General features: G+C 51.4%; 15 non-coding genes across 15 annotated transcripts; all 15 read right to left on the bottom strand.

Annotated features, from left to right (window-relative positions):
* Window positions 1-714: 714 nt before the first annotated feature.
* Window positions 715-786, bottom strand: trnam-cau (transfer RNA methionine (anticodon CAU)). The gene has a single exon. It is a non-coding gene; the product is annotated as a tRNA-Met (tRNA).
* A 1,233-nt stretch (window positions 787-2,019) lies between these two features.
* On the bottom strand, window positions 2,020-2,091 carry trnam-cau (transfer RNA methionine (anticodon CAU)). Its single transcript has one exon. It is a non-coding gene; the product is annotated as a tRNA-Met (tRNA).
* A 2,538-nt stretch (window positions 2,092-4,629) lies between these two features.
* On the bottom strand, window positions 4,630-4,701 carry trnam-cau (transfer RNA methionine (anticodon CAU)). Its single transcript has one exon. It is a non-coding gene; the product is annotated as a tRNA-Met (tRNA).
* A 1,233-nt stretch (window positions 4,702-5,934) lies between these two features.
* Window positions 5,935-6,006, bottom strand: trnam-cau (transfer RNA methionine (anticodon CAU)). The gene has a single exon. It is a non-coding gene; the product is annotated as a tRNA-Met (tRNA).
* A 1,233-nt stretch (window positions 6,007-7,239) lies between these two features.
* On the bottom strand, window positions 7,240-7,311 carry trnam-cau (transfer RNA methionine (anticodon CAU)). The gene has a single exon. It is a non-coding gene; the product is annotated as a tRNA-Met (tRNA).
* Window positions 7,312-8,544: 1,233 nt separating this feature from the next.
* Window positions 8,545-8,616, bottom strand: trnam-cau (transfer RNA methionine (anticodon CAU)). Its single transcript has one exon. It is a non-coding gene; the product is annotated as a tRNA-Met (tRNA).
* A 1,232-nt stretch (window positions 8,617-9,848) lies between these two features.
* Window positions 9,849-9,920, bottom strand: trnam-cau (transfer RNA methionine (anticodon CAU)). The gene has a single exon. It is a non-coding gene; the product is annotated as a tRNA-Met (tRNA).
* Window positions 9,921-12,458: 2,538 nt separating this feature from the next.
* trnam-cau (transfer RNA methionine (anticodon CAU)) lies at window positions 12,459-12,530 on the bottom strand. The gene has a single exon. It is a non-coding gene; the product is annotated as a tRNA-Met (tRNA).
* Window positions 12,531-15,067: 2,537 nt separating this feature from the next.
* Window positions 15,068-15,139, bottom strand: trnam-cau (transfer RNA methionine (anticodon CAU)). Its single transcript has one exon. It is a non-coding gene; the product is annotated as a tRNA-Met (tRNA).
* A 1,233-nt stretch (window positions 15,140-16,372) lies between these two features.
* On the bottom strand, window positions 16,373-16,444 carry trnam-cau (transfer RNA methionine (anticodon CAU)). Its single transcript has one exon. It is a non-coding gene; the product is annotated as a tRNA-Met (tRNA).
* Window positions 16,445-18,981: 2,537 nt separating this feature from the next.
* trnam-cau (transfer RNA methionine (anticodon CAU)) lies at window positions 18,982-19,053 on the bottom strand. Its single transcript has one exon. It is a non-coding gene; the product is annotated as a tRNA-Met (tRNA).
* A 1,232-nt stretch (window positions 19,054-20,285) lies between these two features.
* trnam-cau (transfer RNA methionine (anticodon CAU)) lies at window positions 20,286-20,357 on the bottom strand. Its single transcript has one exon. It is a non-coding gene; the product is annotated as a tRNA-Met (tRNA).
* Window positions 20,358-21,590: 1,233 nt separating this feature from the next.
* Window positions 21,591-21,662, bottom strand: trnam-cau (transfer RNA methionine (anticodon CAU)). Its single transcript has one exon. It is a non-coding gene; the product is annotated as a tRNA-Met (tRNA).
* Window positions 21,663-22,895: 1,233 nt separating this feature from the next.
* On the bottom strand, window positions 22,896-22,967 carry trnam-cau (transfer RNA methionine (anticodon CAU)). Its single transcript has one exon. It is a non-coding gene; the product is annotated as a tRNA-Met (tRNA).
* A 2,538-nt stretch (window positions 22,968-25,505) lies between these two features.
* Window positions 25,506-25,577, bottom strand: trnam-cau (transfer RNA methionine (anticodon CAU)). The gene has a single exon. It is a non-coding gene; the product is annotated as a tRNA-Met (tRNA).
* Between the last annotated feature and the right edge of the window lie 729 nt (window positions 25,578-26,306).

Genomic DNA, 26,306 nt, shown 5'->3' with positions numbered 1-26,306 from the left:
TCCTAGTAGAGCGCTTGTTTTGGGAGTCTTGTGTCGAGAATGCGGACAATGTGGCCCGCCCAATGGAGCTGGTCGAGTGTGGTCAGTGCTTCGATGCTGGGGATGTTGGCTTGATCGAGAGCACTGACGTTGAAGCGTCTATCCTCCCAGGGGATTTGCAGGATGTTGTGGTATTTCTCCAGCGATTTGAGGTGATTGCTGTATATGGTCCATGTCTCTGAGCCACCCAGGAGGCCGGATATCACTACAGCCCTGTATACCATGAGCTTGGTGCCAGATTTGAAGGCCTGATCTTGGAACACTGTCTTCCTCCGGCGGCCGAAGGCCCAACAGCCTGTATCCTGCAATATTTACAGGACATCCTCTCTCGTCAACACTAACATTGTCCTTAACCAATACTGCCACCCCAACTGCTACCATTCATGTACACCCGATATCCAGCTATATTTACGGCCCACGCCTGCCCTTTGAGCCAGATCCCAGTTATTGCCACAGCATCATATTCCGATTTGCTTGCAGATCAGCAAAACTTATTTAGTAAAAGAAGAGGAAACAATAAGATTTTTAATATCAAGCTCATATTTTATGAGTGTGCTCTATCAGCCAAAGCTCCTCAAATTAATTGAAAGAGAATGATTTTGGAGATGCATCCTTGTCAAGGCTGGGATTAGTTGCAGTGCAAGTGTTGGCTGCAACCACATTAAAAGTTGCCTTTAGCAGAGGATGGTTTCGATCCATCGACCTCTGGGTTATGGGCCCAGCACGCTTCCGCTGCGCCACTCTGCTGCTGGTGTTGGAACTGATGAATTGCACCTCCTTGTGCTTGGACATGGCTGGTTGCGGTTGCGTGTGATTGACAGCTGCTCTAGTGAGCGGATTGGGCCGCGGGGTCACGTGGTGGATGGGCGTGATTAACCACTGCTCCAGTCATCACCAGAGGCAGCCCCTCGAAATCGAGGAAGACTTGCTTCCACTCTAAAAGTGAGTTCTCAGGTGGCTGTTCAGTCCAATACAGGAATTACAGTCTCTGTCACAGCTGGGGCAGACAGTGGTTAAAGGAAAGGGTGGGTGGGGAGTCTGGTTTGCCGCACGCTCCTTCCGCTGCCTGCGCTTGTTTTCTGCATGTTCTCGGCGGCGAGACTCAAGGTGCTCAGCGCACTCCCGGATGCTCTTCCTCCACTTAGGGCGCTCTTTGGCAAGAGATTCCCAGGTGTTGGTGGGGATGTTGCACTTTATCAAGGAGGCTTTGAGGATGTCCTTGAAACGTTCCCTCTGCCCACCTGCGGCTCACTTGCCGTGTAGGATTCCTAGTAGAGCGCTTGTTTTGGGAGTCTTGTGTCGAGAATGCGGACAATGTGGCCCGCCCAATGGAGCTGGTCGAGTGTGGTCAGTGCTTCGATGCTGGGGATGTTGGCTTGATCGAGAGCACTGACGTTGAAGCGTCTATCCTCCCAGGGGATTTGCAGGATGTTGTGGTATTTCTCCAGCGATTTGAGGTGATTGCTGTATATGGTCCATGTCTCTGAGCCACCCAGGAGGCCGGATATCACTACAGCCCTGTATACCATGAGCTTGGTGCCAGATTTGAAGGCCTGATCTTGGAACACTGTCTTCCTCCGGCGGCCGAAGGCCCAACAGCCTGTATCCTGCAATATTTACAGGACATCCTCTCTCGTCAACACTAACATTGTCCTTAACCAATACTGCCACCCCAACTGCTACCATTCATGTACACCCGATATCCAGCTATATTTACGGCCCACGCCTGCCCTTTGAGCCAGATCCCAGTTATTGCCACAGCATCATATTCCGATTTGCTTGCAGATCAGCAAAACTTATTTAGTAAAAGAAGAGGAAACAATAAGATTTTTAATATCAAGCTCATATTTTATGAGTGTGCTCTATCAGCCAAAGCTCCTCAAATTAATTGAAAGAGAATGATTTTAGAGATGCATCCTTGTCAAGGCTGGGATTAGTTGCAGTGCAAGTGTTGGCTGCAACCACATTAAAAGTTGCCTTTAGCAGAGGATGGTTTCGATCCATCGACCTCTGGGTTATGGGCCCAGCACGCTTCCGCTGCGCCACTCTGCTGCTGGTGTTGGAACTGATGAATTGCACCTCCTTGTGCTTGGACATGGCTGGCTGCGGTTGCGTGTGATTGACAGCTGCTCTAGTGAGCGGATTGGGCCGCGGGGTCACGTGGTGGATGGGCGTGATTAACCACTGCTCCAGTCATCACCAGAGGCAGCCCCTCGAAATCGAGGAAGACTTGCTTCCACTCTAAAAGTGAGTTCTCAGGTGGCTGTTCAGTCCAATACAGGAATTACAGTCTCTGTCACAGCTGGGGCAGACAGTGGTTAAAGGAAAGGGTGGGTGGGGAGTCTGGTTTGCCGCACGCTCCTTCCGCTGCCTGCGCTTGTTTTCTGCATGTTCTCGGCGGCGAGACTCGAGGTGCTCAGCGCCCTCCCGGATGCTCTTCCTCCACTTAGGGCGCTCTTTGGCAAGAGATTCCCAGGTGTCGGTGGGGATGTTGCACTTTATCAAGGAGGCTTTGAGGATGTCCTTGAAACGTTCCCTCTGCCCACCTGCGGCTCACTTGCCGTGTAGGATTCCTAGTAGAGCGCTTGTTTTGGGAGTCTTGTGTCGAGAATGCGGACAATGTGGCCCGCCCAATGGAGCTGGTCGAGTGTGGTCAGTGCTTCGATGCTGGGGATGTTGGCTTGATCGAGAGCACTGACGTTGAAGCGTCTATCCTCCCAGGGGATTTGCAGGATGTTGTGGTATTTCTCCAGCGATTTGAGGTGATTGCTGTATATGGTCCATGTCTCTGAGCCACCCAGGAGGCCGGATATCACTACAGCCCTGTATACCATGAGCTTGGTGCCAGATTTGAAGGCCTGATCTTGGAACACTGTCTTCCTCCGGCGGCCGAAGGCCCAACAGCCTGTATCCTGCAATATTTACAGGACATCCTCTCTCGTCAACACTAACATTGTCCTTAACCAATACTGCCACCTCAACTGCTACCATTCATGTACACCCGATATCCAGCTATATTTACGGCCCACGCCTGCCCTTTGAGCCAGATCCCAGTTATTGCCACAGCATCATATTCCGATTTGCTTGCAGATCAGCAAAACTTATTTAGTAAAAGAAGAGGAAACAATAAGATTTTTAATATCAAGCTCATATTTTATGAGTGTGCTCTATCAGCCAAAGCTCCTCAAATTAATTGAAAGAGAATGATTTTGGAGATGCATCCTTGTCAAGGCTGGGATTAGTTGCAGTGCAAGTGTTGGCTGCAACCACATTAAAAGTTGCCTTTAGCAGAGGATGGTTTCAATCCATCGACCTCTGGGTTATGGGCCCAGCACGCTTCCGCTGTGCCACTCTGCTGCTGGTGTTGGAACTGATGAATTGCACCTCCTTGTGCTTGGACATGGCTGGTTGCGGTTGCGTGTGATTGACAGCTGCTCTAGTGAGCGGATTGGGCCGCGGGGTCACGTGGTGGATGGGCGTGATTAACCACTGCTCCAGTCATCACCAGAGGCAGCCCCTCGAAATCGAGGAAGACTTGCTTCCACTCTAAAAGTGAGTTCTCAGGTGGCTGTTCAGTCCAATACAGGAATTACAGTCTCTGTCACAGCTGGGGCAGACAGTGGTTAAAGGAAAGGGTGGGTGGGGAGTCTGGTTTGCCGCACGCTCCTTCCGCTGCCTGCGCTTGTTTTCTGCATGTTCTCGGCGGCGAGACTCAAGGTGCTCAGCGCACTCCCGGATGCTCTTCCTCCACTTAGGGCGCTCTTTGGCAAGAGATTCCCAGGTGTTGGTGGGGATGTTGCACTTTATCAAGGAGGCTTTGAGGATGTCCTTGAAACGTTCCCTCTGCCCACCTGCGGCTCACTTGCCGTGTAGGATTCCTAGTAGAGCGCTTGTTTTGGGAGTCTTGTGTCGAGAATGCGGACAATGTGGCCCGCCCAATGGAGCTGGTCGAGTGTGGTCAGTGCTTCGATGCTGGGGATGTTGGCTTGATCGAGAGCACTGACGTTGAAGCGTCTATCCTCCCAGGGGATTTGCAGGATGTTGTGGTATTTCTCCAGCGATTTGAGGTGATTGCTGTATATGGTCCATGTCTCTGAGCCACCCAGGAGGCCGGATATCACTACAGCCCTGTATACCATGAGCTTGGTGCCAGATTTGAAGGCCTGATCTTGGAACACTGTCTTCCTCCGGCGGCCGAAGGCCCAACAGCCTGTATCCTGCAATATTTACAGGACATCCTCTCTCGTCAACACTAACATTGTCCTTAACCAATACTGCCACCCCAACTGCTACCATTCATGTACACCCGATATCCAGCTATATTTACGGCCCACGCCTGCCCTTTGAGCCAGATCCCAGTTATTGCCACAGCATCATATTCCGATTTGCTTGCAGATCAGCAAAACTTATTTAGTAAAAGAAGAGGAAACAATAAGATTTTTAATATCAAGCTCATATTTTATGAGTGTGCTCTATCAGCCAAAGCTCCTCAAATTAATTGAAAGAGAATGATTTTAGAGATGCATCCTTGTCAAGGCTGGGATTAGTTGCAGTGCAAGTGTTGGCTGCAACCACATTAAAAGTTGCCTTTAGCAGAGGATGGTTTCGATCCATCGACCTCTGGGTTATGGGCCCAGCACGCTTCCGCTGCGCCACTCTGCTGCTGGTGTTGGAACTGATGAATTGCACCTCCTTGTGCTTGGACATGGCTGGCTGCGGTTGCGTGTGATTGACAGCTGCTCTAGTGAGCGGATTGGGCCGCGGGGTCACGTGGTGGATGGGCGTGATTAACCACTGCTCCAGTCATCACCAGAGGCAGCCCCTCGAAATCGAGGAAGACTTGCTTCCACTCTAAAAGTGAGTTCTCAGGTGGCTGTTCAGTCCAATACAGGAATTACAGTCTCTGTCACAGCTGGGGCAGACAGTGGTTAAAGGAAAGGGTGGGTGGGGAGTCTGGTTTGCCGCACGCTCCTTCCGCTGCCTGCGCTTGTTTTCTGCATGTTCTCGGCGGCGAGACTCGAGGTGCTCAGCGCCCTCCCGGATGCTCTTCCTCCACTTAGGGCGCTCTTTGGCAAGAGATTCCCAGGTGTCGGTGGGGATGTTGCACTTTATCAAGGAGGCTTTGAGGATGTCCTTGAAACGTTCCCTCTGCCCACCTGCGGCTCACTTGCCGTGTAGGATTCCTAGTAGAGCGCTTGTTTTGGGAGTCTTGTGTCGAGAATGCAGACAATGTGGCCCGCCCAATGGAGCTGGTCGAGTGTGGTCAGTGCTTCGATGCTGGGGATGTTGGCTTGATCGAGAGCACTGACGTTGAAGCGTCTATCCTCCCAGGGGATTTGCAGGATGTTGTGGTATTTCTCCAGCGATTTGAGGTGATTGCTGTATATGGTCCATGTCTCTGAGCCACCCAGGAGGCCGGATATCACTACAGCCCTGTATACCATGAGCTTGGTGCCAGATTTGAAGGCCTGATCTTGGAACACTGTCTTCCTCCGGCGGCCGAAGGCCCAACAGCCTGTATCCTGCAATATTTACAGGACATCCTCTCTCGTCAACACTAACATTGTCCTTAACCAATACTGCCACCCCAACTGCTACCATTCATGTACACCCGATATCCAGCTATATTTACGGCCCACGCCTGCCCTTTGAGCCAGATCCCAGTTATTGCCACAGCATCATATTCCGATTTGCTTGCAGATCAGCAAAACTTATTTAGTAAAAGAAGAGGAAACAATAAGATTTTTAATATCAAGCTCATATTTTATGGGTGTGCTCTATCAGCCAAAGCTCCTCAAATTAATTGAAAGAGAATGATTTTGGAGATGCATCCTTGTCAAGGCTGGGATTAGTTGCAGTGCAAGTGTTGGCTGCAACCACATTAAAAGTTGCCTTTAGCAGAGGATGGTTTCGATCCATCGACCTCTGGGTTATGGGCCCAGCACGCTTCCGCTGCGCCACTCTGCTGCTGGTGTTGGAACTGATGAATTGCACCTCCTTGTGCTTGGACATGGCTGGTTGCGGTTGCGTGTGATTGACAGCTGCTCTAGTGAGCGGATTGGGCCGCGGGGTCACGTGGTGGATGGGCGTGATTAACCACTGCTCCAGTCATCACCAGAGGCAGCCCCTCGAAATCGAGGAAGACTTGCTTCCACTCTAAAAGTGAGTTCTCAGGTGGCTGTTCAGTCCAATACAGGAATTACAGTCTCTGTCACAGCTGGGGCAGACAGTGGTTAAAGGAAAGGGTGGGTGGGGAGTCTGGTTTGCCGCACGCTCCTTCCGCTGCCTGCGCTTGTTTTCTGCATGTTCTCGGCGGCGAGACTCAAGGTGCTCAGCGCCCTCCCGGATGCTCTTCCTCCACTTAGGGCGCTCTTTGGCAAGAGATTCCCAGGTGTTGGTGGGGATGTTGCACTTTATCAAGGAGGCTTTGAGGATGTCCTTGAAACGTTCCCTCTGCCCACCTGCGGCTCACTTGCCGTGTAGGATTCCTAGTAGAGCGCTTGTTTTGGGAGTCTTGTGTCGAGAATGCGGACAATGTGGCCCGCCCAATGGAGCTGGTCGAGTGTGGTCAGTGCTTCGATGCTGGGGATGTTGGCTTGATCGAGAGCACTGACGTTGAAGCGTCTATCCTCCCAGGGGATTTGCAGGATGTTGTGGTATTTCTCCAGCGATTTGAGGTGATTGCTGTATATGGTCCATGTCTCTGAGCCACCCAGGAGGCCGGATATCACTACAGCCCTGTATACCATGAGCTTGGTGCCAGATTTGAAGGCCTGATCTTGGAACACTGTCTTCCTCCGGCGGCCGAAGGCCCAACAGCCTGTATCCTGCAATATTTACAGGACATCCTCTCTCGTCAACACTAACATTGTCCTTAACCAATACTGCCACCCCAACTGCTACCATTCATGTACACCCGATATCCAGCTATATTTACGGCCCACGCCTGCCCTTTGAGCCAGATCCCAGTTATTGCCACAGCATCATATTCCGATTTGCTTGCAGATCAGCAAAACTTATTTAGTAAAAGAAGAGGAAACAATAAGATTTTTAATATCAAGCTCATATTTTATGAGTGTGCTCTATCAGCCAAAGCTCCTCAAATTAATTGAAAGAGAATGATTTGAGAGATGCATCCTTGTCAAGGCTGGGATTAGTTGCAGTGCAAGTGTTGGCTGCAACCACATTAAAAGTTGCCTTTAGCAGAGGATGGTTTCGATCCATCGACCTCTGGGTTATGGGCCCAGCACGCTTCCGCTGCGCCACTCTGCTGCTGGTGTTGGAACTGATGAATTGCACCTCCTTGTGCTGGGACATGGCTGGCTGCGGTTGCGTGTGATTGACAGCTGCTCTAGTGAGCGGATTGGGCCGCGGGGTCACGTGGTGGATGGGCGTGATTAACCACTGCTCCAGTCATCACCAGAGGCAGCCCCTCGAAATCGAGGAAGACTTGCTTCCACTCTAAAAGTGAGTTCTCAGGTGGCTTTTCAGTCCAATACAGGAATTACAGTCTCTGTCACAGCTGGGGCAGACAGTGGTTGAAGGAAAGGGTGGGTGGGGAGTCTGGTTTGCCGCACGCTCCTTCCGCTGCCTGCGCTTGTTTTCTGCATGTTCTCGGCGGCGAGACTCGAGGTGCTCAGCGCCCTCCCGGATGCTCTTCCTCCACTTAGGGCGCTCTTTGGCAAGAGATTCCCAGGTGTCGGTGGGGATGTTGCACTTTATCAAGGAGGCTTTGAGGATGTCCTTGAAACGTTCCCTCTGCCCACCTGCGGCTCACTTGCCGTGCAGGATTCCTAGTAGAGCGCTTGTTTTGGGAGTCTTGTGTCGAGAATGCGGACAATGTGGCCCGCCCAATGGAGCTGGTCGAGTGTGGTCAGTGCTTCGATGCTGGGGATGTTGGCTTGATCGAGAGCACTGACGTTGAAGCGTCTATCCTCCCAGGGGATTTGCAGGATGTTGTGGTATTTCTCCAGCGATTTGAGGTGATTGCTGTATATGGTCCATGTCTCTGAGCCACCCAGGAGGCCGGATATCACTACAGCCCTGTATACCATGAGCTTGGTGCCAGATTTGAAGGCCTGATCTTGGAACACTGTCTTCCTCCGGCGGCCGAAGGCCCAACAGCCTGTATCCTGCAATATTTACAGGACATCCTCTCTCGTCAACACTAACATTGTCCTTAACCAATACTGCCACCCCAACTGCTACCATTCATGTACACCCGATATCCAGCTATATTTACGGCCCACGCCTGCCCTTTGAGCCAGATCCCAATTATTGCCACAGCATCATATTCCGATTTGCTTGCAGATCAGCAAAACTTATTTAGTAAAAGAAGAGGAAACAATAAGACTTTTAATATCAAGCTCATATTTTATGAGTGTGCTCTATCAGCCAAAGCTCCTCAAATTAATTGAAAGAGAATGATTTTAGAGATGCATCCTTGTCAAGGCTGGGATTAGTTGCAGTGCAAGTGTTGGCTGCAACCACATTAAAAGTTGCCTTTAGCAGAGGATGGTTTCGATCCATCGACCTCTGGGTTATGGGCCCAGCACGCTTCCGCTGCGCCACTCTGCTGCTGGTGTTGGAACTGATGAATTGCACCTCCTTGTGCTGGGACATGGCTGGCTGCGGTTGCGTGTGATTGACAGCTGCTCTAGTGAGCGGATTGGGCCGCGGGGTCACGTGGTGGATGGGCGTGATTAACCACTGCTCCAGTCATCACCAGAGGCAGCCCCTCGAAATCGAGGAAGACTTGCTTCCACTCTAAAAGTGAGTTCTCAGGTGGCTGTTCAGTCCAATACAGGAATTACAGTCTCTGTCACAGCTGGGGCAGACAGTGGTTGAAGGAAAGGGTGGGTGGGGAGTCTGGTTTGCCGCACGCTCCTTCCGCTGCCTGCGCTTGTTTTCTGCATGTTCTCGGCGGCGAGACTCGAGGTGCTCAGCGCCCTCCCGGATGCTCTTCCTCCACTTAGGGCGCTCTTTGGCAAGAGATTCCCAGGTGTCGGTGGGGATGTTGCACTTTATCAAGGAGGCTTTGAGGATGTCCTTGAAACGTTCCCTCTGCCCACCTGCGGCTCACTTGCCGTGCAGGATTCCTAGTAGAGCGCTTGTTTTGGGAGTCTTGTGTCGAGAATGCGGACAATGTGGCCCGCCCAATGGAGCTGGTCGAGTGTGGTCAGTGCTTCGATGCTGGGGATGTTGGCTTGATCGAGAGCACTGACGTTGAAGCGTCTATCCTCCCAGGGGATTTGCAGGATGTTGTGGTATTTCTCCAGCGATTTGAGGTGATTGCTGTATATGGTCCATGTCTCTGAGCCACCCAGGAGGCCGGATATCACTACAGCCCTGTATACCATGAGCTTGGTGCCAGATTTGAAGGCCTGATCTTGGAACACTGTCTTCCTCCGGCGGCCGAAGGCCCAACAGCCTGTATCCTGCAATATTTACAGGACATCCTCTCTCGTCAACACTAACATTGTCCTTAACCAATACTGCCACCTCAACTGCTACCATTCATGTACACCCGATATCCAGCTATATTTACGGCCCACGCCTGCCCTTTGAGCCAGATCCCAATTATTGCCACAGCATCATAATCCGATTTGCTTGCAGATCAGCAAACTTATTTAGTAAAAGAAGAGGAAACAATAAGACTTTTAATATCAAGCTCATATTTTATGAGTGTGCTCTATCAGCCAAAGCTCCTCAAATTAATTGAAAGAGAATGATTTTAGAGATGCATCCTTGTCAAGGCTGGGATTAGTTGCAGTGCAAGTGTTGGCTGCAACCACATTAAAAGTTGCCTTTAGCAGAGGATGGTTTCGATCCATCGACCTCTGGGTTATGGGCCCAGCACGCTTCCGCTGCGCCACTCTGCTGCTGGTGTTGGAACTGATGAATTGCACCTCCTTGTGCTTGGACATGGCTGGTTGCGGTTGCGTGTGATTGACAGCTGCTCTAGTGAGCGGATTGGGCCGCGGGGTCACGTGGTGGATGGGCGTGATTAACCACTGCTCCAGTCATCACCAGAGGCAGCCCCTCGAAATCGAGGAAGACTTGCTTCCACTCTAAAAGTGAGTTCTCAGGTGGCTGTTCAGTCCAATACAGGAATTACAGTCTCTGTCACAGCTGGGGCAGACAGTGGTTAAAGGAAAGGGTGGGTGGGGAGTCTGGTTTGCCGCACGCTCCTTCCGCTGCCTGCGCTTGTTTTCTGCATGTTCTCGGCGGCGAGACTCGAGGTGCTCAGCGCCCTCCCGGATGCTCTTCCTCCACTTAGGGCGCTCTTTGGCAAGAGATTCCCAGGTGTCGGTGGGGATGTTGCACTTTATCAAGGAGGCTTTGAGGATGTCCTTGAAACGTTACCTCTGCCCACCTGCGGCTCACTTGCCGTGCAGGATTCCTAGTAGAGCGCTTGTTTTGGGAGTCTTGTGTCGAGAATGCGGACAATGTGGCCCGCCCAATGGAGCTGGTCGAGTGTGGTCAGTGCTTCGATGCTGGGGATGTTGGCTTGATCGAGAGCACTGACGTTGAAGCGTCTATCCTCCCAGGGGATTTGCAGGATGTTGTGGTATTTCTCCAGCGATTTGAGGTGATTGCTGTATATGGTCCATGTCTCTGAGCCACCCAGGAGGCCGGATATCACTACAGCCCTGTATACCATGAGCTTGGTGCCAGATTTGAAGGCCTGATCTTGGAACACTGTCTTCCTCCGGCGGCCGAAGGCCCAACAGCCTGTATCCTGCAATATTTACAGGACATCCTCTCTCGTCAACACTAACATTGTCCTTAACCAATACTGCCACCCCAACTGCTACCATTCATGTACACCCGATATCCAGCTATATTTACGGCCCACGCCTGCCCTTTGAGCCAGATCCCAGTTATTGCCACAGCATCATAATCCGATTTGCTTGCAGATCAGCAAAACTTATTTAGTAAAAGAAGAGGAAACAATAAGATTTTTAATATCAAGCTCATATTTTATGAGTGTGCTCTATCAGCCAAAGCTCCTCAAATTAATTGAAAGAGAATGATTTTGGAGATGCATCCTTGTCAAGGCTGGGATTAGTTGCAGTGCAAGTGTTGGCTGCAACCACATTAAAAGTTGCCTTTAGCAGAGGATGGTTTCAATCCATCGACCTCTGGGTTATGGGCCCAGCACGCTTCCGCTGCGCCACTCTGCTGCTGGTGTTGCAACTGATGAATTGCACCTCCTTGTGCTTGGACATGGCTGGTTGCGGTTGCGTGTGATTGACAGCTGCTCTAGTGAGCGGATTGGGCCGCGGGGTCACGTGGTGGATGGGCGTGATTAACCACTGCTCCAGTCATCACCAGAGGCAGTCCCTCGAAATCGAGGAAGACTTGCTTCCACTCTAAAAGTGAGTTCTCAGGTGGCTGTTCAGTCCAATACAGGAATTACAGTCTCTGTCACAGCTGGGGCAGACAGTGGTTAAAGGAAAGGGTGGGTGGGGAGTCTGGTTTGCCGCACGCTCCTTCCGCTGCCTGCGCTTGTTTTCTGCATGTTCTCGGCGGCGAGACTCAAGGTGCTCAGCGCCCTCCCGGATGCTCTTCCTCCACTTAGGGCGCTCTTTGGCAAGAGATTCCCAGGTGTTGGTGGGGATGTTGCACTTTATCAAGGAGGCTTTGAGGATGTCCTTGAAACGTTCCCTCTGCCCACCTGCGGCTCACTTGCCGTGTAGGATTCCTAGTAGAGCGCTTGTTTTGGGAGTCTTGTGTCGAGAATGCGGACAATGTGGCCCGCCCAATGGAGCTGGTCGAGTGTGGTCAGTGCTTCGATGCTGGGGATGTTGGCTTGATCGAGAGCACTGACGTTGAAGCGTCTATCCTCCCAGGGGATTTGCAGGATGTTGTGGTATTTCTCCAGCGATTTGAGGTGATTGCTGTATATGGTCCATGTCTCTGAGCCACCCAGGAGGCCGGATATCACTACAGCCCTGTATACCATGAGCTTGGTGCCAGATTTGAAGGCCTGATCTTGGAACACTGTCTTCCTCCGGCGGCCGAAGGCCCAACAGCCTGTATCCTGCAATATTTACAGGACATCCTCTCTCGTCAACACTAACATTGTCCTTAACCAATACTGCCACCCCAACTGCTACCATTCATGTACACCCGATATCCAGCTATATTTACGGCCCACGCCTGCCCTTTGAGCCAGATCCCAGTTATTGCCACAGCATCATATTCCGATTTGCTTGCAGATCAGCAAAACTTATTTAGTAAAAGAAGAGGAAACAATAAGATTTTTAATATCAAGCTCATATTTTATGAGTGTGCTCTATCAGCCAAAGCTCCTCAAATTAATTGAAAGAGAATGATTTTAGAGATGCATCCTTGTCAAGGCTGGGATTAGTTGCAGTGCAAGTGTTGGCTGCAACCACATTAAAAGTTGCCTTTAGCAGAGGATGGTTTCGATCCATCGACCTCTGGGTTATGGGCCCAGCACGCTTCCGCTGCGCCACTCTGCTGCTGGTGTTGGAACTGATGAATTGCACCTCCTTGTGCTGGGACATGGCTGGCTGCGGTTGCGTGTGATTGACAGCTGCTCTAGTGAGCGGATTGGGCCGCGGGGTCACGTGGTGGATGGGCGTGATTAACCACTGCTCCAGTCATCACCAGAGGCAGCCCCTCGAAATCGAGGAAGACTTGCTTCCACTCTAAAAGTGAGTTCTCAGGTGGCTGTTCAGTCCAATACAGGAATTACAGTCTCTGTCACAGCTGGGGCAGACAGTGGTTGAAGGAAAGGGTGGGTGGGGAGTCTGGTTTGCCGCACGCTCCTTCCGCTGCCTGCGCTTGTTTTCTGCATGTTCTCGGCGGCGAGACTCGAGGTGCTCAGCGCCCTCCCGGATGCTCTTCCTCCACTTAGGGCGCTCTTTGGCAAGAGATTCCCAGGTGTCGGTGGGGATGTTGCACTTTATCAAGGAGGCTTTGAGGATGTCCTTGAAACTTTCCCTCTGCCCACCTGCGGCTCACTTGCCGTGCAGGATTCCTAGTAGAGCGCTTGTTTTGGGAGTCTTGTGTCGAGAATGCGGACAATGTGGCCCGCCCAATGGAGCTGGTCGAGTGTGGTCAGTGCTTCGATGCTGGGGATGTTGGCTTGATCGAGAGCACTGACGTTGAAGCGTCTATCCTCCCAGGGGATTTGCAGGATGTTGTGGTATTTCTCCAGCGATTTGAGGTGATTGCTGTATATGGTCCATGTCTCTGAGCCACCCAGGAGGCCGGATATCACTACAGCCCTGTATACCATGAGCTTGGTGCCAGATTTGAAGGCCTGATCTTGGAACACTGTCTTCCTCCGGCGGCCGAAGGCCCAACAGCCTGTATCCTGCAATATTTACAGGACATCCTCTCTCGTCAACACTAACATTGTCCTTAACCAATACTGCCACCTCAACTGCTACCATTCATGTACACCCGATATCCAGCTATATTTACGGCCCACGCCTGCCCTTTGAGCCAGATCCCAATTATTGCCACAGCATCATAATCCGATTTGCTTGCAGATCAGCAAACTTATTTAGTAAAAGAAGAGGAAACAATAAGACTTTTAATATCAAGCTCATATTTTATGAGTGTGCTCTATCAGCCAAAGCTCCTCAAATTAATTGAAAGAGAATGATTTTAGAGATGCATCCTTGTCAAGGCTGGGATTAGTTGCAGTGCAAGTGTTGGCTGCAACCACATTAAAAGTTGCCTTTAGCAGAGGATGGTTTCAATCCATCGACCTCTGGGTTATGGGCCCAGCACGCTTCCGCTGCGCCACTCTGCTGCTGGTGTTGCAACTGATGAATTGCACCTCCTTGTGCTTGGACATGGCTGGTTGCGGTTGCGTGTGATTGACAGCTGCTCTAGTGAGCGGATTGGGCCGCGGGGTCACGTGGTGGATGGGCGTGATTAACCACTGCTCCAGTCATCACCAGAGGCAGCCCCTCGAAATCGAGGAAGACTTGCTTCCACTCTAAAAGTGAGTTCTCAGGTGGCTGTTCAGTCCAATACAGGAATTACAGTCTCTGTCACAGCTGGGGCAGACAGTGGTTAAAGGAAAGGGTGGGTGGGGAGTCTGGTTTGCCGCACGCTCCTTCCGCTGCCTGCGCTTGTTTTCTGCATGTTCTCGGCGGCGAGACTCGAGGTGCTCAGCGCCCTCCCGGATGCTCTTCCTCCACTTAGGGCGCTCTTTGGCAAGAGATTCCCAGGTGTCGGTGGGGATGTTGCACTTTATCAAGGAGGCTTTGAGGATGTCCTTGAAACGTTCCCTCTGCCCACCTGCGGCTCACTTGCCGTGCAGGATTCCTAGTAGAGCGCTTGTTTTGGGAGTCTTGTGTCGAGAATGCGGACAATGTGGCCCGCCCAATGGAGCTGGTCGAGTGTGGTCAGTGCTTCGATGCTGGGGATGTTGGCTTGATCGAGAGCACTGACGTTGAAGCGTCTATCCTCCCAGGGGATTTGCAGGATGTTGTGGTATTTCTCCAGCGATTTGAGGTGATTGCTGTATATGGTCCATGTCTCTGAGCCACCCAGGAGGCCGGATATCACTACAGCCCTGTATACCATGAGCTTGGTGCCAGATTTGAAGGCCTGATCTTGGAACACTGTCTTCCTCCGGCGGCCGAAGGCCCAACAGCCTGTATCCTGCAATATTTACAGGACATCCTCTCTCGTCAACACTAACATTGTCCTTAACCAATACTGCCACCCCAACTGCTACCATTCATGTACACCCGATATCCAGCTATATTTACGGCCCACGCCTGCCCTTTGAGCCAGATCCCAGTTATTGCCACAGCATCATATTCCGATTTGCTTGCAGATCAGCAAAACTTATTTAGTAAAAGAAGAGGAAACAATAAGATTTTTAATATCAAGCTCATATTTTATTAGTGTGCTCTATCAGCCAAAGCTCCTCAAATTAATTGAAAGAGAATGATTTTAGAGATGCATCCTTGTCAAGGCTGGGATTAGTTGCAGTGCAAGTGTTGGCTGCAACCACATTAAAAGTTGCCTTTAGCAGAGGATGGTTTCGATCCATCGACCTCTGGGTTATGGGCCCAGCACGCTTCCGCTGCGCCACTCTGCTGCTGGTGTTGGAACTGATGAATTGCACCTCCTTGTGCTTGGACATGGCTGGCTGCGGTTGCGTGTGATTGACAGCTGCTCTAGTGAGCGGATTGGGCCGCGGGGTCACGTGGTGGATGGGCGTGATTAACCACTGCTCCAGTCATCACCAGAGGCAGTCCCTCGAAATCGAGGAAGACTTGCTTCCACTCTAAAAGTGAGTTCTCAGGTGGCTGTTCAGTCCAATACAGGAATTACAGTCTCTGTCACAGCTGGGGCAGACAGTGGTTAAAGGAAAGGGTGGGTGGGGAGTCTGGTTTGCCGCACGCTCCTTCCGCTGCCTGCGCTTGTTTTCTGCATGTTCTCGGCGGCGAGACTCGAGGTGCTCAGCGCCCTCCCGGATGCTCTTCCTCCACTTAGGGCGCTCTTTGGCAAGAGATTCCCAGGTGTCGGTGGGGATGTTGCACTTTATCAAGGAGGCTTTGAGGATGTCCTTGAAACGTTCCCTCTGCCCACCTGCGGCTCACTTGCCGTGTAGGATTCCTAGTAGAGCGCTTGTTTTGGGAGTCTTGTGTCGAGAATGCGGACAATGTGGCCCGCCCAATGGAGCTGGTCGAGTGTGGTCAGTGCTTCGATGCTGGGGATGTTGGCTTGATCGAGAGCACTGACGTTGAAGCGTCTATCCTCCCAGGGGATTTGCAGGATGTTGTGGTATTTCTCCAGCGATTTGAGGTGATTGCTGTATATGGTCCATGTCTCTGAGCCACCCAGGAGGCTGGATATCACTACAGCCCTGTATACCATGAGCTTGGTGCCAGATTTGAAGGCCTGATCTTGGAACACTGTCTTCCTCCGGCGGCCGAAGGCCCAACAGCCTGTATCCTGCAATATTTACAGGACATCCTCTCTCGTCAACACTAACATTGTCCTTAACCAATACTGCCACCCCAACTGCTACCATTCATGTACACCCGATATCCAGCTATATTTACGGCCCACGCCTGCCCTTTGAGCCAGATCCCAGTTATTGCCACAGCATCATATTCCGATTTGCTTGCAGATCAGCAAAACTTATTTAGTAAAAGAAGAGGAAACAATAAGACTTTTAATATCAAGCTCATATTTTATGAGTGTGCTCTATCAGCCAAAGCTCCTCAAATTAATTGAAAGAGAATGATTTTGGAGATGCATCCTTGTCAAGGCTGGGATTAGTTGCAGTGCAAGTGTTGGCTGCAACCACATTAAAAGTTGGCTTTAGCAGAGGATGGTTTCGATCCATCGACCTCTGGGTTATGGGCCCAGCACGCTTCCGCTGCGCCACTCTGCTGCTGGTGTTGGAACTGATGAATTGCACCTCCTTGTGCTTGGACATGGCTGGCTGCGGTTGCGTGTGATTGACAGCTGCTCTAGTGAGCGGATTGGGCCGCGGGGTCACGTGGTGGATGGGCGTGATTAACCACTGCTCCAGTCATCACCAGAGGCAGCCCCTCGAAATCGAGGAAGACTTGCTTCCACTCTAAAAGTGAGTTCTCAGGTGGCTGTTCAGTCCAATACAGGAATTACAGTCTCTGTCACAGCTGGGGCAGACAGTGGTTGAAGGAAAGGGTGGGTGGGGAGTCTGGTTTGCCGCACGCTCCTTCCGCTGCCTGCGCTTGTTTTCTGCATGTTCTCGGCGGCGAGACTCGAGGTGCTCAGCGCCCTACCGGATGCTCTTCCTCCACTTAGGGCGCTCTTTGGCAAGAGATTCCCAGGTGTCGGTGGGGATGTTGCACTTTATCAAGGAGGCTTTGAGGATGTCCTTGAAACGTTCCCTCTGCCCACCTGCGGCTCACTTGCCGTGCAGGATTCCTAGTAGAGCGCTTGTTTTGGGAGTCTTGTGTCGAGAATGCGGACAATGTGGCCCGCCCAATGGAGCTGGTCGAGTGTGGTCAGTGCTTCGATGCTGGGGATGTTGGCTTGATCGAGAGCACTGACGTTGAAGCGTCTATCCTCCCAGGGGATTTGCAGGATGTTGTGGTATTTCTCCAGCGATTTGAGGTGATTGCTGTATATGGTCCATGTCTCTGAGCCACCCAGGAGGCCGGATATCACTACAGCCCTGTATACCATGAGCTTGGTGCCAGATTTGAAGGCCTGATCTTGGAACACTATCTTCCTCCGGCGGCCGAAGGCCCAACAGCCTGTATCCTGCAATATTTACAGGACATCCTCTCTCGTCAACACTAACATTGTCCTTAACCAATACTGCCACCTCAACTGCTACCATTCATGTACACCCGATATCCAGCTATATTTACGGCCCACGCCTGCCCTTTGAGCCAGATCCCAATTATTGCCACAGCATCATAATCCGATTTGCTTGCAGATCAGCAAACTTATTTAGTAAAAGAAGAGGAAACAATAAGACTTTTAATATCAAGCTCATATTTTATGAGTGTGCTCTATCAGCCAAAGCTCCTCAAATTAATTGAAAGAGAATGATTTTAGAGATGCATCCTTGTCAAGGCTGGGATTAGTTGCAGTGCAAGTGTTGGCTGCAACCACATTAAAAGTTGCCTTTAGCAGAGGATGGTTTCAATCCATCGACCTCTGGGTTATGGGCCCAGCACGCTTCCGCTGCGCCACTCTGCTGCTGGTGTTGGAACTGATGAATTGCACCTCCTTGTGCTTGGACATGGCTGGTTGCGGTTGCGTGTGATTGACAGCTGCTCTAGTGAGCGGATTGGGCCGCGGGGTCACGTGGTGGATGGGCGTGATTAACCACTGCTCCAGTCATCACCAGAGGCAGCCCCTCGAAATCGAGGAAGACTTGCTTCCACTCTAAAAGTGAGTTCTCAGGTGGCTGTTCAGTCCAATACAGGAATTACAGTCTCTGTCACAGCTGGGGCAGACAGTGGTTAAAGGAAAGGGTGGGTGGGGAGTCTGGTTTGCCGCACGCTCCTTCCGCTGCCTGCGCTTGTTTTCTGCATGTTCTCGGCGGCGAGACTCGAGGTGCTCAGCGCCCTCCCGGATGCTCTTCCTCCACTTAGGGCGCTCTTTGGCAAGAGATTCCCAGGTGTCGGTGGGGATGTTGCACTTTATCAAGGAGGCTTTGAGGATGTCCTTGAAACGTTACCTCTGCCCACCTGCGGCTCACTTGCCGTGCAGGATTCCTAGTAGAGCGCTTGTTTTGGGAGTCTTGTGTCGAGAATGCGGACAATGTGGCCCGCCCAATGGAGCTGGTCGAGTGTGGTCAGTGCTTCGATGCTGGGGATGTTGGCTTGATCGAGAGCACTGACGTTGAAGCGTCTATCCTCCCAGGGGATTTGCAGGATGTTGTGGTATTTCTCCAGCGATTTGAGGTGATTGCTGTATATGGTCCATGTCTCTGAGCCACCCAGGAGGCCGGATATCACTACAGCCCTGTATACCATGAGCTTGGTGCCAGATTTGAAGGCCTGATCTTGGAACACTGTCTTCCTCCGGCGGCCGAAGGCCCAACAGCCTGTATCCTGCAATATTTACAGGACATCCTCTCTCGTCAACACTAACATTGTCCTTAACCAATACTGCCACCCCAACTGCTACCATTCATGTACACCCGATATCCAGCTATATTTACGGCCCACGCCTGCCCTTTGAGCCAGATCCCAGTTATTGCCACAGCATCATAATCCGATTTGCTTGCAGATCAGCAAAACTTATTTAGTAAAAGAAGAGGAAACAATAAGATTTTTAATATCAAGCTCATATTTTATGAGTGTGCTCTATCAGCCAAAGCTCCTCAAATTAATTGAAAGAGAATGATTTTGGAGATGCATCCTTGTCAAGGCTGGGATTAGTTGCAGTGCAAGTGTTGGCTGCAACCACATTAAAAGTTGCCTTTAGCAGAGGATGGTTTCGATCCATCGACCTCTGGGTTATGGGCCCAGCACGCTTCCGCTGCGCCACTCTGCTGCTGGTGTTGGAACTGATGAATTGCACCTCCTTGTGCTTGGACATGGCTGGTTGCGGTTGCGTGTGATTGACAGCTGCTCTAGTGAGCGGATTGGGCCGCGGGGTCACGTGGTGGATGGGCGTGATTAACCACAGCTCCAGTCATCACCAGAGGCAGCCCCTCGAAATCGAGGAAGACTTGCTTCCACTCTAAAAGTGAGTTCTCAGGTGGCTGTTCAGTCCAATACAGGAATTACAGTCTCTGTCACAGCTGGGGAAGACAGTGGTTGAAGGAAAGGGTGGGTGGGAAGTCTGGTTTGCCGCACGCTCCTTCCGCTGCCTGCGCTTGTTTTCTGCATGTTCTCGGCGGCGAGACTCGAGGTGCTCAGCGCCCTCCCGGATGCTCTTCCTCCACTTAGGGCGCTCTTTGGCAAGAGATTCCCAGGTGTCGGTGGGGATGTTGCACTTTATCAAGGAGGCTTTGAGGATGTCCTTGAAACGTTCCCTCTGCCCACCTGCGGCTCACTTGCCGTGCAGGATTCCTAGTAGAGCGCTTGTTTTGGGAGTCTTGTGTCGAGAATGCGGACAATGTGGCCCGCCCAATGGAGCTGGTCGAGTGTGGTCAGTGCTTCGATGCTGGGGATGTTGGCTTGATCGAGAGCACTGACGTTGAAGCGTCTATCCTCCCAGGGGATTTGCAGGATGTTGTGGTATTTCTCCAGCGATTTGAGGTGATTGCTGTATATGGTCCATGTCTCTGAGCCACCCAGGAGGCCGGATATCACTACAGCCCTGTATACCATGAGCTTGGTGCCAGATTTGAAGGCCTGATCTTGGAACACTGTCTTCCTCCGGCGGCCGAAGGCCCAACAGCCTGTATCCTGCAATATTTACAGGACATCCTCTCTCGTCAACACTAACATTGTCCTTAACCAATACTGCCACCTCAACTGCTACCATTCATGTACACCCGATATCCAGCTATATTTACGGCCCACGCCTGCCCTTTGAGCCAGATCCCAATTATTGCCACAGCATCATAATCCGATTTGCTTGCAGATCAGCAAACTTATTTCGTAAAAGAAGAGGAAACAATAAGACTTTTAATATCAAGCTCATATTTTATGAGTGTGCTCTATCAGCCAAAGCTCCTCAAATTAATTGAAAGAGAATGATTTTAGAGATGCATCCTTGTCAAGGCTGGGATTAGTTGCAGTGCAAGTGTTGGCTGCAACCACATTAAAAGTTGCCTTTAGCAGAGGATGGTTTCGATCCATCGACCTCTGGGTTATGGGCCCAGCACGCTTCCGCTGCGCCACTCTGCTGCTGGTGTTGGAACTGATGAATTGCACCTCCTTGTGCTTGGACATGGCTGGTTGCGGTTGCGTGTGATTGACAGCTGCTCTAGTGAGCGGATTGGGCCGCGGGGTCACGTGGTGGATGGGCGTGATTAACCACTGCTCCAGTCATCACCAGAGGCAGCCCCTCGAAATCGAGGAAGACTTGCTTCCACTCTAAAAGTGAGTTCTCAGGTGGCTGTTCAGTCCAATACAGGAATTACAGTCTCTGTCACAGCTGGGGCAGACAGTGGTTAAAGGAAAGGGTGGGTGGGGAGTCTGGTTTGCCGCACGCTCCTTCCGCTGCCTGCGCTTGTTTTCTGCATGTTCTCGGCGGCGAGACTCAAGGTGCTCAGCGCCCTCCCGGATGCTCTTCCTCCACTTAGGGCGCTCTTTGGCAAGAGATTCCCAGGTGTCGGTGGGGATGTTGCACTTTATCAAGGAGGCTTTGAGGATGTCCTTCAAACGTTCCCTCTGCCCACCTGCGGCTCACTTGCCGTGTAGGATTCCTAGTAGAGCGCTTGTTTTGGGAGTCTTGTGTCGAGAATGCGGACAATGTGGCCCGCCCAATGGAGCTGGTCGAGTGTGGTCAGTGCTTCGATGCTGGGGATGTTGGCTTGATCGAGAGCACTGACGTTGAAGCGTCTATCCTCCCAGGGGATTTGCAGGATGTTGTGGTATTTCTCCAGCGATTTGAGGTGATTGCTGTATATGGTCCATGTCTCTGAGCCACCCAGGAGGCCGGATATCACTACAGCCCTGTATACCATGAGCTTGGTGCCAGATTTGAAGGCCTGATCTTGGAACACTGTCTTCCTCCGGCGGCCGAAGGCCCAACAGCCTGTATCCTGCAATATTTACAGGACATCCTCTCTCGTCAACACTAACATTGTCCTTAACCAATACTGCCACCCCAACTGCTACCATTCATGTACACCCGATATCCAGCTATATTTACGGCCCACGCCTGCCCTTTGAGCCAGATCCCAGTTATTGCCACAGCATCATATTCCGATTTGCTTGCAGATCAGCAAAACTTATTTAGTAAAAGAAGAGGAAACAATAAGACTTTTAATATCAAGCTCATATTTTATGAGTGTGCTCTATCAGCCAAAGCTCCTCAAATTAATTGAAAGAGAATGATTTTGGAGAATTATCCTTGTCAAGGCTGGGATTAGTTGCAGTGCAAGTGTTGGCTGCAACCACATTAAAAGTTGCCTTTAGCAGAGGATGGTTTCGATCCATCGACCTCTGGGTTATGGGCCCAGCACGCTTCCGCTGCGCCACTCTGCTGCTGGTGTTGGAACTGATGAATTGCACCTCCTTGTGCTTGGACATGGCTGGCTGCGGTTGCGTGTGATTGACAGCTGCTCTAGTGAGCGGATTGGGCCGCGGGGTCACGTGGTGGATGGGCGTGATTAACCACTGCTCCAGTCATCACCAGAGGCAGCCCCTCGAAATCGAGGAAGACTTGCTTCCACTCTAAAAGTGAGTTCTCAGGTGGCTGTTCAGTCCAATACAGGAATTACAGTCTCTGTCACAGCTGGGGCAGACAGTGGTTAAAGGAAAGGGTGGGTGGGGAGTCTGGTTTGCCGCACGCTCCTTCCGCTGCCTGCGCTTGTTTTCTGCATGTTCTCGGCGGCGAGACTCGAGGTGCTCAGCGCCCTCCCGGATGCTCTTCCTCCACTTAGGGCGCTCTTTGGCAAGAGATTCCCAGGTGTCGGTGGGGATGTTGCACTTTATCAAGGAGGCTTTGAGGATGTCCTTGAAACGTTCCCTCTGCCCACCTGCGGCTCACTTGCCGTGTAGGATTCCTAGTAGAGCGCTTGTTTTGGGAGTCTTGTGTCGAGAATGCGGACAATGTGGCCCGCCCAATGGAGCTGGTCGAGTGTGGTCAGTGCTTCGATGCTGGGGATGTTGGCTTGATCGAGAGCACTGACGTTGAAGCGTCTATCCTCCCAGGGGATTTGCAGGATGTTGTGGTATTTCTCCAGCGATTTGAGGTGATTGCTGTATATGGTCCATGTCTCTGAGCCACCCAGGAGGCCGGATATCACTACAGCCCTGTATACCATGAGCTTGGTGCCAGATTTGAAGGCCTGATCTTGGAACACTGTCTTCCTCCGGCGGCCGAAGGCCCAACAGCCTGTATCCTGCAATATTTACAGGACATCCTCTCTCGTCAACACTAACATTGTCCTTAACCAATACTGCCACCCCAACTGCTACCATTCATGTACACCCGATATCCAGCTATATTTACGGCCCACGCCTGCCCTTTGAGCCAGATCCCAATTATTGCCACAGCATCATATTCCGATTTGCTTGCAGATCAGCAAAACTTATTTAGTAAAAGAAGAGGAAACAATAAGATTTTTAATATCAAGCTCATATTTTATGAGTGTGCTCTATCAGCCAAAGCTCCTCAAATTAATTGAAAGAGAATGATTTTAGAGATGCATCCTTGTCAAGGCTGGGATTAGTTGCAGTGCAAGTGTTGGCTGCAACCACATTAAAAGTTGCCTTTAGCAGAGGATGGTTTCGATCCATCGACCTCTGGGTTATGGGCCCAGCACGCTTCCGCTGCGCCACTCTGCTGCTGGTGTTGGAACTGATGAATTGCACCTCCTTGTGCTTGGACATGGCTGGCTGCGGTTGCGTGTGATTGACAGCTGCTCTAGTGAGCGGATTGGGCCGCGGGGTCACGTGGTGGATGGGCGTGATTAACCACTGCTCCAGTCATCACCAGAGGCAGCCCCTCGAAATCGAGGAAGACTTGCTTCCACTCTAAAAGTGAGTTCTCAGGTGGCTGTTCAGTCCAATACAGGAATTACAGTCTCTGTCACAGCTGGGGCAGACAGTGGTTAAAGGAAAGGGTGGGTGGGGAGTCTGGTTTGCCGCACGCTCCTTCCGCTGCCTGCGCTTGTTTTCTGCATGTTCTCGGCGGCGAGACTCGAGGTGCTCAGCGCCCTCCCGGATGCTCTTCCTCCACTTAGGGCGCTCTTTGGCAAGAGATTCCCAGGTGTCGGTGGGGATGTTGCACTTTATCAAGGAGGCTTTGAGGATGTCCTTGAAACGTTCCCTCTGCCCACCTGCGGCTCACTTGCCGTGTAGGATTCCTAGTAGAGCGCTTGTTTTGGGAGTCTTGTGTCGAGAATGCGGACAATGTGGCCCGCCCAATGGAGCTGGTCGAGTGTGGTCAGTGCTTCGATGCTGGGGATGTTGGCTTGATCGAGAGCACTGACGTTGAAGCGTCTATCCTCCCAGGGGATTTGCAGGATGTTGTGGTATTTCTCCAGCGATTTGAGGTGATTGCTGTATATGGTCCATGTCTCTGAGCCACCCAGGAGGCTGGATATCACTACAGCCCTGTATACCATGAGCTTGGTGCCAGATTTGAAGGCCTGATCTTGGAACACTGTCTTCCTCCGGCGGCCGAAGGCCCAACAGCCTGTATCCTGCAATATTTACAGGACATCCTCTCTCGTCAACACTAACATTGTCCTTAACCAATACTGCCACCCCAACTGCTACCATTCATGTACACCCGATATCCAGCTATATTTACGGCCCACGCCTGCCCTTTGAGCCAGATCCCAGTTATTGCCACAGCATCATATTCCGATTTGCTTGCAGATCAGCAAAACTTATTTAGTAAAAGAAGAGGAAACAATAAGACTTTTAATATCAAGCTCATATTTTATGAGTGTGCTCTATCAGCCAAAGCTCCTCAAATTAATTGAAAGAGAATGATTTTGGAGATGCATCCTTGTCAAGGCTGGGATTAGTTGCAGTGCAAGTGTTGGCTGCAACCACATTAAAAGTTGCCTTTAGCAGAGGATGGTTTCAATCCATCGACCTCTGGGTTATGGGCCCAGCACGCTTCCGCTGCGCCACTCTGCTGCTGGTGTTGGAACTGATGAATTGCACCTCCTTGTGCTTGGACATGGCTGGTTGCGGTTGCGTGTGATTGACAGCTGCTCTAGTGAGCGGATTGGGCCGCGGGGTCACGTGGTGGATGGGCGTGATTAACCACTGCTCCAGTCATCACCAGAGGCAGCCCCTCGAAATCGAGGAAGACTTGCTTCCACTCTAAAAGTGAGTTCTCAGGTGGCTGTTCAGTCCAATACAGGAATTACAGTCTCTGTCACAGCTGGGGCAGACAGTGGTTAAAGGAAAGGGTGGGTGGGGAGTCTGGTTTGCCGCACGCTCCTTCCGCTGCCTGCGCTTGTTTTCTGCATGTTCTCGGCGGCGAGACTCGAGGTGCTCAGCGCCCTCCCGGATGCTCTTCCTCCACTTAGGGCGCTCTTTGGCAAGAGATTCCCAGGTGTCGGTGGGGATGTTGCACTTTATCAAGGAGGCTTTGAGGATGTCCTTGAAACGTTACCTCTGCCCACCTGCGGCTCACTTGCCGTGCAGGATTCCTAGTAGAGCGCTTGTTTTGGGAGTCTTGTGTCGAGAATGCGGACAATGTGGCCCGCCCAATGGAGCTGGTCGAGTGTGGTCAGTGCTTCGATGCTGGGGATGTTGGCTTGATCGAGAGCACTGACGTTGAAGCGTCTATCCTCCCAGGGGATTTGCAGGATGTTGTGGTATTTCTCCAGCGATTTGAGGTGATTGCTGTATATGGTCCATGTCTCTGAGCCACCCAGGAGGCCGGATATCACTACAGCCCTGTATACCATGAGCTTGGTGCCAGATTTGAAGGCCTGATCTTGGAACACTGTCTTCCTCCGGCGGCCGAAGGCCCAACAGCCTGTATCCTGCAATATTTACAGGACATCCTCTCTCGTCAACACTAACATTGTCCTTAACCAATACTGCCACCCCAACTGCTACCATTCATGTACACCCGATATCCAGCTATATTTACGGCCCACGCCTGCCCTTTGAGCCAGATCCCAGTTATTGCCACAGCATCATATTCCGATTTGCTTGCAGATCAGCAAAACTTATTTAGTAAAAGAAGAGGAAACAATAAGATTTTTAATATCAAGCTCATATTTTATGAGTGTGCTCTATCAGCCAAAGCTCCTCAAATTAATTGAAAGAGAATGATTTTGGAGATGCATCCTTGTCAAGGCTGGGATTAGTTGCAGTGCAAGTGTTGGCTGCAACCACATTAAAGGTTGCCTTTAGCAGAGGATGGTTTCGATCCATCGACCTCTGGGTTATGGGCCCAGCACGCTTCCGCTGCGCCACTCTGCTGCTGGTGTTGGAACTGATGAATTGCACCTCCTTGTGCTTGGACATGGCTGGCTGCGGTTGCGTGTGATTGACAGCTGCTCTAGTGAGCGGATTGGGCCGCGGGGTCACGTGGTGGATGGGCGTGATTAACCACTGCTCCAGTCATCACCAGAGGCAGCCCCTCGAAATCGAGGAAGACTTGCTTCCACTCTAAAAGTGAGTTCTCAGGTGGCTGTTCAGTCCAATACAGGAATTACAGTCTCTGTCACAGCTGGGGAAGACAGTGGTTGAAGGAAAGGGTGGGTGGGAAGTCTGGTTTGCCGCACGCTCCTTCCGCTGCCTGCGCTTGTTTTCTGCATGTTCTCGGCGGCGAGACTCGAGGTGCTCAGCGCCCTCCCGGATGCTCTTCCTCCACTTAGGGCGCTCTTTGGCAAGAGATTCCCAGGTGTCGGTGGGGATGTTGCACTTTATCAAGGAGGCTTTGAGGATGTCCTTGAAACGTTCCCTCTGCCCACCTGCGGCTCACTTGCCGTGCAGGATTCCTAGTAGAGCGCTTGTTTTGGGAGTCTTGTGTCGAGAATGCGGACAATGTGGCCCGCCCAATGGAGCTGGTCGAGTGTGGTCAGTGCTTCCATGCTGGGGATGTTGGCTTGATCGAGAGCACTGACGTTGAAGCGTCTATCCTCCCAGGGGATTTGCAGGATGTTGTGGTATTTCTCCAGCGATTTGAGGTGATTGCTGTATATGGTC

The sequence above is a fragment of the Pristiophorus japonicus genome, unplaced genomic scaffold, assembly GCF_044704955.1.
Source record: "Pristiophorus japonicus isolate sPriJap1 unplaced genomic scaffold, sPriJap1.hap1 HAP1_SCAFFOLD_539, whole genome shotgun sequence".
In the NCBI taxonomy this organism is placed as follows: Eukaryota; Metazoa; Chordata; class Chondrichthyes; family Pristiophoridae; genus Pristiophorus; species Pristiophorus japonicus.
The sequence above is the reverse complement of the archived record's forward strand: the minus strand, read 5'-3'. Positions and strand labels throughout refer to the sequence as shown.